This window comes from Lolium rigidum, chromosome 3, assembly GCF_022539505.1.
Source record: "Lolium rigidum isolate FL_2022 chromosome 3, APGP_CSIRO_Lrig_0.1, whole genome shotgun sequence".
Classification (NCBI taxonomy): Eukaryota; Viridiplantae; Streptophyta; class Magnoliopsida; order Poales; family Poaceae; genus Lolium; species Lolium rigidum.
This window is the reverse complement of record NC_061510.1, coordinates 7,889,706-7,899,985: the sequence shown is the minus strand read 5'-3', so window position 1 is coordinate 7,899,985 and position 10,280 is coordinate 7,889,706.

Sequence of the window (10,280 nt, the reverse complement as noted above, 5' to 3'; positions counted from 1 at the left end):
TGGGCAGCACCGGAACTGCCGACCTCATCGGCATACGTCGTCCACAAGATTGGTGGTGATCCTAGTGACTACCAATTCCTACCTGAGGCACCCAAGGAGATCCCGCACGGATACGCGTGCGCGTACATACCGGACTGCAACGCCTGGGCACTCTCGAACCAGGCTGCAATATCAGGGGCCTCTGGAACAGCAGGAGGAACGTCAGGAGCCGATCCTGAGAAGCAATCGTGGCTGGCTAAGTACGCCACTCCGACGAACCTCCAAAGCCCAGCTCCTGCAGCTTGGCTTAGAACCGGAAAAGCAAGCATGGCTGGTTAAGTATGCCACCCCGGCGAATCTTCGGGGTTCGACACCTACGGCCATCACAGCGGATCAGATTTGTGCAATTCGAAAGATCGGTCCGGCATGATGCCGAAAAGGAAGGCGTTCGGCTACACCAAGCCGTACCCCAACAGCTACGAACCGATCCCGCTGCCACCCAAATATCGGCTCCCGGACTTCACGAAGTTTAGTGGATCGGATGGTTCCAGCTCCATCGAGCATGTGAGCCGATATTTGGCACAGCCGGGCACGATCTCGGCGTCGACGAGTTGCGCGTGAGGTTCTTCGCACGATCCCTCACAGGATCGGCTTTCGGGTGGTACACATCGCTACCACCGAACTCCATCCGGACTTGGAAGCAGCTTGGAAGAGCAGCTTCATGAGCAAGTATCACTCGGAGGCTTCCGATGTTGGGATTGCCGATCTAGCGCAAGTACGACGAAGCGCGGGGAGACAAGTGGCGAATACGTCCGGCGCTTCAGGACCATTAGGAACCGATGCTTTTCGGCTCATATAGGTGAAAAAGAAGCAGTCGAGTTGGCGGTGGTGGGTCTCTCATCATCAATCAAGGACGTGGCCTCCCAAGCGGACTACCCTTCGTTGGCACACATGGTGCAAAAGCTTTCAGCATATGAACAGCGCCACCCAGATGTTTACCAGGACAAATTCAAGCGGGTGGTGACCTTGGTTGAGGCAGACGAAGATGAAGGTGCCATGGGAGATCGTGGAGGTAGCAATGGCTGAATGGACTCGAGCGACGGCCCCGCGACCTGCAAATGGGTGAAGCCACAAGGCCCTCCAAAAGGGTTCGACTTCGACGTGACCAAGACGGAGCAGATTTTTGATCTCTTGCTCACGGAGAAGCACATAAAGGTACCCGAAGGCCACAAGTTCCCCACGGTGCAAGAGCTGAACGGAAGGCCATACTGCAAATGGCATAACACGTTCTCCCACACCACCAACGACTGCAGGGTGTGGCGGCAGCAGATCCAAATGGCGATAGAGAATGGACGGTTGATTTTTAACCAGTACGCCATGAAGGTCGACACACACCCCTTCCCCGCCGTAAACATGGTGGAGTATGCTTGCCAGGCAGGGTGCCAGCCGGGTTTCCTATGCAATATCAACATGGTAGATCTTGGACACCACGCTGGCAAGGATGGAGATGAGGGCAGCTGCTCTCATAGCAAAGATACAGAGGAAGCCGCTCCACGCGATCGGCTCCGCCAAGACGGCAAGCGCTACGTCACAGAGGGAGAAGTGAAGAACATAAGATATCGCCGACCTCTCTCTGATCACCTCCTCAACAAATATGTGAGTCGATACGACCAACGCCGACGGTCCAGCGATGATGATGAAATAAATCGGCCGGCCGGAGAAGCCGAAGACATCGTCGGCATAATCGCGATGAGGAGGAGCACGAGCGTTGTGCCAAGGAAAAGGCAAGGGAGCAAGACGACGAGGACAGACATCGGGATTGTCCCTTCTTCGAGCACCGCTGGGATTCAGGAATGAGCCGATTGCCAACAATCGGCAATTGCCCGGAATGCAACCGGAAGAAGAAGGAGGCAGCCAACGTGTCCGTGTTCGAGCGCTTAGGACCTCTCCCGCCACAGAGCAAACGAGCTGAGTCCCCTCGGTTGGAAGATCTCGAAGATTCGAAGACGAGGGAGAAGAAGAAGACAGTACCACCGGCCAAGGTGGTGCCCCGATGGACTCAGCCGTTCCCGAAACGCAGGGTTCAACGATTGCGCGGCCCGGAAGAAGCCGAGAGGTTATACTTGCATACATTGAGGAAAGCAAGGCCCGATCCGGCTGCGAAGGTTCGGCGAACCCCGGATGAAGAGGGTCGTCCACGGAAAATGGAGTGGCGCCCCAAGCAAAGGAAAGCCGATGATGAAACATCGGCTGGCACAAACATGGTGCTCGTTCTTCCGATAAAGCTTAGTGCTCCACGATTTCACGATGCACTCAAGGTGGGCGACAGCAAGCGCACCAACATGATAAAGTCAGAGATTGGGCTGGTTTTATCTACCGGTCTGAACGAGTAGCAAGAACACGTCAATGAGCAAACATGGCGAGGCTGATCCTTGTGATCGGCCCCAAAAATTCACGAAGGGACATTACAGAACCTTCCTCGAACAAGCAACATGGAGGCCGATTCCAGCAATCGGCCAAAATTATCCTCACCATCCATTCTGCCCGGGCTCGACATGTTATCCAACAGAGCCGATACCATCATGTCTCTTGATAGAATCGGCTCGGGGGGGCACCCAGGTGGATAAAGCATGAGGATATGCAGTAGAAGTAGCTCATCCTTTGGTGATGAGTATTGGAGTGTGGGGGCCGATACACAAATCAGCCGAAAATTCGAAAATTTTCGAGCACAGCCGATGCAGCAGACATCGACTTAAGGATATAAAAGCCGATGGGGAATAACTGTTACGATTAGAGGGTCAATGGAGCACGAAGGGAGATTTTAAACTCGGATCCTCTCTTCAAGAACAATGCCAAGAACAGCCTGAACGTGCAGATCAGGTCAAGGATGGATTGCATTACATCCGCCAAAGGAAAAGAGCCGATCCAGCCGGCAAGATGCAGGAAGAGCTGAAGAAGCTCGGGGGACAGTTCACCTTAAAGGCTCTCTGCCCTGGAAAGCCAATTTATGTGCAAATCGGCTGGTTTTGCATAAAAGCTCCCTCGGACATGATCAAGCCCAGGTCCATACAGCTAATTGGCGTATCTTCGTCTCTGTCTTGCCTTGGCTGAGACTCGGGGGGCAACAGAAACTGGGAAAACCATCGTCTGGTATGAGGTTTGGACCGTGTTGGTGCTGCAAGAAAAGGAAGAGACTAGTTTCTCAAATTAGCCGATGAACAGTCATCGGCTGCGGGACTGCAAAACGCCACGGTCAAGAGAAACAATGATAGCCCGATTCGTTACCATCGGTCTTGATATAGCAAGCGGGAGGATGGAAATTGGATTAATGAAAGGAGAAATTGGAAGAACAATTCTCATTAATTCAAAAGAGCGGCTTTACAAGAAGAGCCGATGGCTCTCAAAAGAGGGATCTGGTGCCTAGTGCACTGGCTACGCTAGTCCTACTCTACTAGTCGTCGCTGTCCTCATCATCGCCGTCGTCGAGGTCGTCGGCGCTCGCTCCCGGGAAGCTCCTCGCCGCTGCTGCCCCAGCCGTCGGCTGGAGCTTCCTCCTCCTCCTCGTCATCATCATCATCCTCGCTATCCGCCCAGCTGCGGAAGCGCTTCGTTGGAGGATACCCAATGGAGGAGGAGGAATCATCTTCCTCCTCCTCATCTTCTTCTTCCTCGTCGTCATCGTCGTCCTCGCCGTCCGCCCACATGCGGGAGCGCTTCTTCGGCGGAAGCTTGGCGGAGGGGAGGCCTTGGTCCTCTCCGCTTCTCCTCCCTTCTTCTCCTTGTCAGAGGAGATGGGGTGCGCCCCGGAGCGGGGATCGTCCTCTTTCTTGTTCTTCGGCAATGGTTGGAGAGAGAGGCCTGAAGCGGAAGAGGAAGAGGAAGACATGGCTGCAGGAGAGAAGGGTTTTTTGGGTTTGGCGAACGGAGCGAGCAAGGGGATGGAGTGGTGAACCGTTTGGCACGTGATAAATAAAGAGGGTGTAGTGGAGATTTAATGCCATGACGGTTCTCGAGGACGTGATGCCGAAATTGACAATTCATACAGGGAAGCCCGGGAGGCAAGGCATCATGATGAAGATTCTCGCGGCGGTTCTGCTCTGCCACGACATGACCCGACGAAAGAAGAGCATAATGATTTTGGAAATGTCATTTCCAAAACCAGGGGGGCATGTGTTATCACCAGAATTGGACCAAGTCAGAGGTGGGCCGTGATCAAGATGGACGTAAAGAATATATATATAGAAGGAATACGTGAATCGGCCTTTTATACCAAGTTGGGCTTAATTGCCCGTGTATCTGTAACATATTAGATCGCATCTTAGTTTAGAAGTTAGAATCTTACTCGTGCACGGTTTGGTGCACGCCCACATTAGAAAGTCCCATCGGGAGCACATGGATTTCATCAAATCCTCCAGAAATATAGTTAAGTTCTTTATCGAGTAGTACATCTTGAGTCTATGCCCAAGTGCAAGCACTTGCCCATAGACTCGGGGGCTACTCCCATCGGGAGCGCTACCGCGCACCCGATAATTTCAAGAATCATCGACATCATCTACGCTACACATGATCTACGACATGGACCTCGCCTTGTATTTCTTCGACTTCGGAGATGGTTATGCTTGGAGTTTCTACGCAAGTCTTCGACTTCCCTATAAACTCGGGGGCTACCGACATGGGCATACCCTTCGGGTACCCATTATTAGTATACCCGGCTCGGCCCAATATGGAGAAGGCCCAACAAGGCAACCCGAAGAAGTAGTCGACTAGGACTCTTGTAAAACCCTAGGCTGGTTGCATATATAAAGCTAGCCAGGGCACCCGAAATAGGGGAGACCAATAGATAGAGAACAGATAGACAGCATAGCTCCGCCTACGGCGGCAACCTGTAAACAAACATATGATCATATAGTAGATTGCTAGCAGCACGTAGGGATCCTCCACCGAGGGGACCCGAAGCTGGGTACGTCGTGTGCCTAATCTCGCTCCCGGAATCTCCATCGTCGCTCTCTCCCGAAACCCAAGTCTACAATACGTAGGCATTGCCGAGGTGTTCCCTCGTCAATTGGCGCCGTCTGTGGGGATCGCGGCGACTGGATTTTGTGATCCGGGCGGGATCTTTCGTCATCGTCAACATCTAGCTTGCGTCTCACTGGCGTTACTATTTTCTCCATCGGCTTCGGGCCGAGTCGGCGAAATCAATCAACGCAACCGATCGATCTATTTTATCGGATTTCGTCGGGTTCCACGTAATACAGCTCGACTGGTTGATGTTGGTTCTTTACTTCAATCGATAGTCACCGAGTGAAGCTTCCAAGGCAAAGTAAGGAAAGACAGATCAAGGACAGCAGCAGCGTCGCGTACTCAATCAATTCCAGAGAGACCTAATTCTACCCGGGAAGGCCCTTCACGCCAAGCAGCACAACGTGCATCGGATTTGGCACCTTCCTATCTCTATCCATTAACAAGCTTATTAATCAATTATTTTTATTTCAATCTGACTCATACGTGCATGTTTCCTGTACATGTTATTTGGAGGATTGAAAGAGGAACAAGACCGGTCCACTAAAACGGTTTGTTTCCGCACGGTCAGCATCAGCGGGTGACTACTTTTGAAGGAGGAATCAGTTAATCGCGAATGCACTAAAAATATTTCCAATTCTTTCTGCGGCCTCGACACTGGTGGCGACGTTACAAGGATGCTTGTGGATCAACAACGCTCGCTCGTTACCACGTATCCACCATTGTGGATTCACTGTCGCGATTTCACCATCACATACAAAAATATCAGGTGATATATTTCTAATTAGTTACTACTTGCATACTTTATTTGGCTCGATATTTTCGGCACATGCTATTATTTGCGCGTGGATTTGCGCACAATAACATAACTGCAGATTGAAACAAAAGCTTCGGCTACTCCACCCGGTCGACCGTGCCCGCCATCACGCATTCGCCACACTTGGGGGCTCACCCGTCGTGGATCCGTCAGATCGATTGCGTCCTCTTCATTGACTATGTCGGCTACATCCACTACTTCCGGCCAGGCGCCGCACAACTACAGACTGCGTCCGCGGCACGACCTGCGCCACATCGGCTCCGTCGCACCCAATAACAAAGCTAAGTGTTCCTCTTCCAAGAGTCAATTATTATTTACTTTCTTCACACCCGACACTCGGGGGCTGTGCCATTACTTCGTTACCACAAATATACTCAGTTACTTGGTGAATTTCTCTTCTTCGGATTAGTGGAATTATCTTCTCCGAAATATATCTTCTCCGGCTCAGTGGAATTATCTTCTCCGGCGCATTGGAATTATTTATTTGGGCTTAATGAATTTTCTTCGGCTTAAGTGGATTTATCTTATTCGGCACGGTGGACTGGTTTTCTTCGGGTTATCATGGTTTCTTCTAATATAATACTACCTGACGCATTTCCGGGTTACATGGATTTATCATCTATAACTATTACTGGAACTATTTTCTTCGGGTCAATGGATTCATCCTCTATGATATCAACGGATTCATCTTTTATGGTTATTACTGGATTTACTTTCTTCGGATCAATGGATTCATCCTTTATGATATCAGCGGATTCATCTTCAATATATGCTTCATGGTTAATGGCGTAATCTTCAACGCGGATTCATCTCAAGTACTTCATCTCGGACTTCATCTTCGATATTTCATCCTTAATGGCCTTCTTTCGGCGACACGGATAATACTCGGGGCTCGACAAAGACTTCGCCGCGAGTAACAACTGTGACACGACATCTAAGCAACAATCATGACAACACCCCAGAAGCGCTCGGGGGCTCGAATATTTCTTCATTAACAATATGGCGGCATCTACTTTCGCTATTTGGTTTTTACTTCAGCTCGACTTCTTATCTACACTTGAAGACTTCATCACGCATCGACTTCGTCGTGTCCAAAAAGCTAAGTGTTCTTTTATTTTGCACAAAGTTGATTATCGTTTACTTTCATCGCACCCGACACTTGGGGGCTGCGCGGCATATATTCACTTTACATATCATCAAATCCGAGCATCTAACACCGCATGCGAAAAAGAGAGTCAAGGAAAAGATAGAAAAAGTTTGTTTATTTGTGCAGGAGAAAGCAGATTTCAAAGTATATAAGAGAGAACCCGACGAAATTGTCTACAGGGAGAACTCGAAGAAAGGACAGGACCCGACGAAATTTTCCTGAAGGAGGAACCCGAAAAATTATCTTCAAAGAGGTCCCGAAAAATTATCTTCAAGAAGATGCCGAAGAATTATCCTCAAGGAGGTGCCGAAGAATTATACTCAAGGAAGTGCCGAAGAATTATACTCAAGGAGGTGCCGAAGAATTATACTCAAGGAGGTGCCGAAGAATTATACTCAAGGAGGTTCCGAAGAAATTATCCTCAAAGAGGACCCGAAGAATTGTCCTCAAGGAGGACCCGAAGAAATTTTCCTGTGGGAGGAACTCGACGAAATTATCATCAAGGAGAAACCAAAAAAAAAAAAAGGAGTAAAAAAAAAAGAGGAGTAGAAAAAAAAAGGGGAGAAAAAAAAGAGGATGGACAAATCTTCGGATCCATTGACTCGTCATTTGTTCTGAGCAAGAGCATCGGCGATGTGCTTGACGATAATATAGAAGCACCAATATATTCGGCTGTCTCATCAAGCCCGAGAGAAAAATATAGAAGAACCCGCAAAATGGGTCATTGCATCAGCCGAACAAGGCACTCGACAATATATTCTCGTAACGCCAAAGTTGCGATCAATTTCCGAATGCCGCAAATTTGCGAAGGTAAGACCCCAGCATCCGTTCTGCCGGGCGTGGCATCGCCGAAGACTGCGCTCTGCTACTTTTATCCGTATCAACAGATACGAAGAAAAATCCTAACGGACGCGTTAGGTACCCGATAAATATGACTGGGACTCGACAGAATGGTAAGACCTTAAGCGGCACCTGTCGAGTTAACACCAGTATCCCGAGATCATGTCCAGGGACGTGATCTTGAAGTAGGTTTTTGCGGATTGCCACTAGAGCAGTTAACTAGTACCTGATCCGTCAGATGAACTAGCCCCAACTACCATTATCCCCGTACAATATAGATATGGATGTCAAATAAAAATAGCAACGGCACTGGAGTCAATAAAAAGAGGGGCTGCGCCAAGTTGTTTATCGAGTAGTACAACTTGAGCCTATGCCTAGGTGCAAGCACCTGCTCATAGGCTCGGGGCTACTCTTATCGAGAGTATTGTTCACCCTCCCGATAAGATACAAGAAAGAGGAAAAATTGTGGTGTCGATTAAAAGCAAGTTGAGCCTACACCCAAGTGCAAACACTTGGCTGTAGCCTCGGGGGCTACTCCCATCGGGAGCGCTGGTCGCGCGCCCGATAGAAAAATAACTTCGACAGAATCTCTGACAATCAAGGTTTGTAGACTCAACTCGATTCTACGACTAGAGTGGAGCCTACTCCCATCGGGAGCACATGGATTTCATCAAATCCTCCAGAAATATAGTTAAGTTCTTTATCGAGTAGTACATCTTGAGTCTATGCCCAAGTGCAAGCACTTGCCCATAGACTCGGGGGCTACTCCCATCGGGAGCGCTACCGCGCACCCGATAATTTCAAGAATCATCGACATCATCTACGCTACACATGATCTACGACATGGACCTCGCCTTGTATTTCTTCGACTTCGGAGATGGTTATGCTTGGAGTTTCTACGCAAGTCTTCGACTTCCCTATAAACTCGGGGGCTACTGACATGGGCATACCCTTCGGGTACCCATTATTAGTATACCTGGCTCGGCCCAATATGGAGAAGGCCCAACAAGGCAACCCGAAGAAGTAGTCGACTAGGACTCTTGTAAAACCCTAGGCTGGTTGCATATATAAAGCTAGCCAGGGCACCCGAAATAGGGGAGACCAATAGATAGAGAACAGATAGACAGCATAGCTCCGCCTACGGCGGCAACCTGTAAACAAACATATGATCATATAGTAGATTGCTAGCAGCACGTAGGGATCCTCCACCGAGGGGACCCGAAGCTGGGTACGTCGTGTGCCTAATCTCGCTCCCGGAATCTCCATCGTCGCTCTCTCCCGAATCCCAAGTCTACAATACGTAGGCATTGCCGAGGTGTTCCCTCGTCACTAGGGTTTATGGAATAAACAACAACCAACGTTCAACCACAAACAAATCTCGGCGCATCGCCAACTCCTTCGTCTCGAGGGTTTCTACCGGTAAGCATCATGCTGCCTAGATCGCATCTTGCGATCTAGGCAGCACAAGCCTGCCCACGTTGTTCATGCGTTGCTCGTACCGAAGCCTTTTTGATGGCGAGCAACGTAGTTATCTTAGACATGTTAGGGTTAGCATTGTTCTTCATATTACATGCTTTCGTAGTGCAACCCTTGCATGTCTAGCCGCCCTTACACCTATCTTAGGTGTAGGGACGGCACCCCGCTTGATCATAGTTTAGTAGATCTGATCCGTTACGATTGCTCCTTGTCCTACAAGGATTAGTTTAATATCTGCAATAGTTAGGCCTTACAAAGGGTTGGAGGATCCAGCGGCGTGTAGGGTGGCGTTTGCTAGCCCTAGAAAGGATGTTCCGGGGATCAACCTCGTGTTGGTTTTTAGGCCCTGTCTAGGATCGGCTTACGGTCACCGTGCGCGAGCGCGAGGCCCAATCGTGAGTATGACGATCCGATTATGCGGTGAAAACCCCAGATCGTCGTAGATCTCATCAGCTTTACCTTGATCAAGCAGGACCACCATATATTCGGACATCTCGTCTGAATCATGGGTGGATCGGCTCTTTGAGCCGATTCACAGGATAACCTGAGAGCCGATCGAGGCTCGTATTTAACGTTTACGTGTGTGCCCTGCAGGAAACTAAGCGAGGCATCATCCACACCTTCCCGACCGGGTATAGGTCAGGTGGCACGCCCTGCGGTTGGCATCGGCGCGTGCGACCAGGAGGCTTTGCGGGCCGTCGCTCTGAGGGACTGGGGCCAGCCGCAACCCTAGTTGTTCCCGGCTCTACGGTATTGCCCGTCTCTGCCCGCCAGGGGGTTTCTGACGTCAACACGTAGCAGTAACGGGTTAGAGACCACTCGATGCTTCGTTCCTAGTGAAGTCGTCAATTATGTTGCCACACGAAATTAGCGCGCAACACCAATATAGTTATCGTGCTTTCATGACAACGGATGATTGCTTAATTTCCAAGCAAATCAACAAAGATTTCTCGCTTTCGTGGAGGAGATCGATCATTTTCAGCGCAAAAACGTTAAAGATGA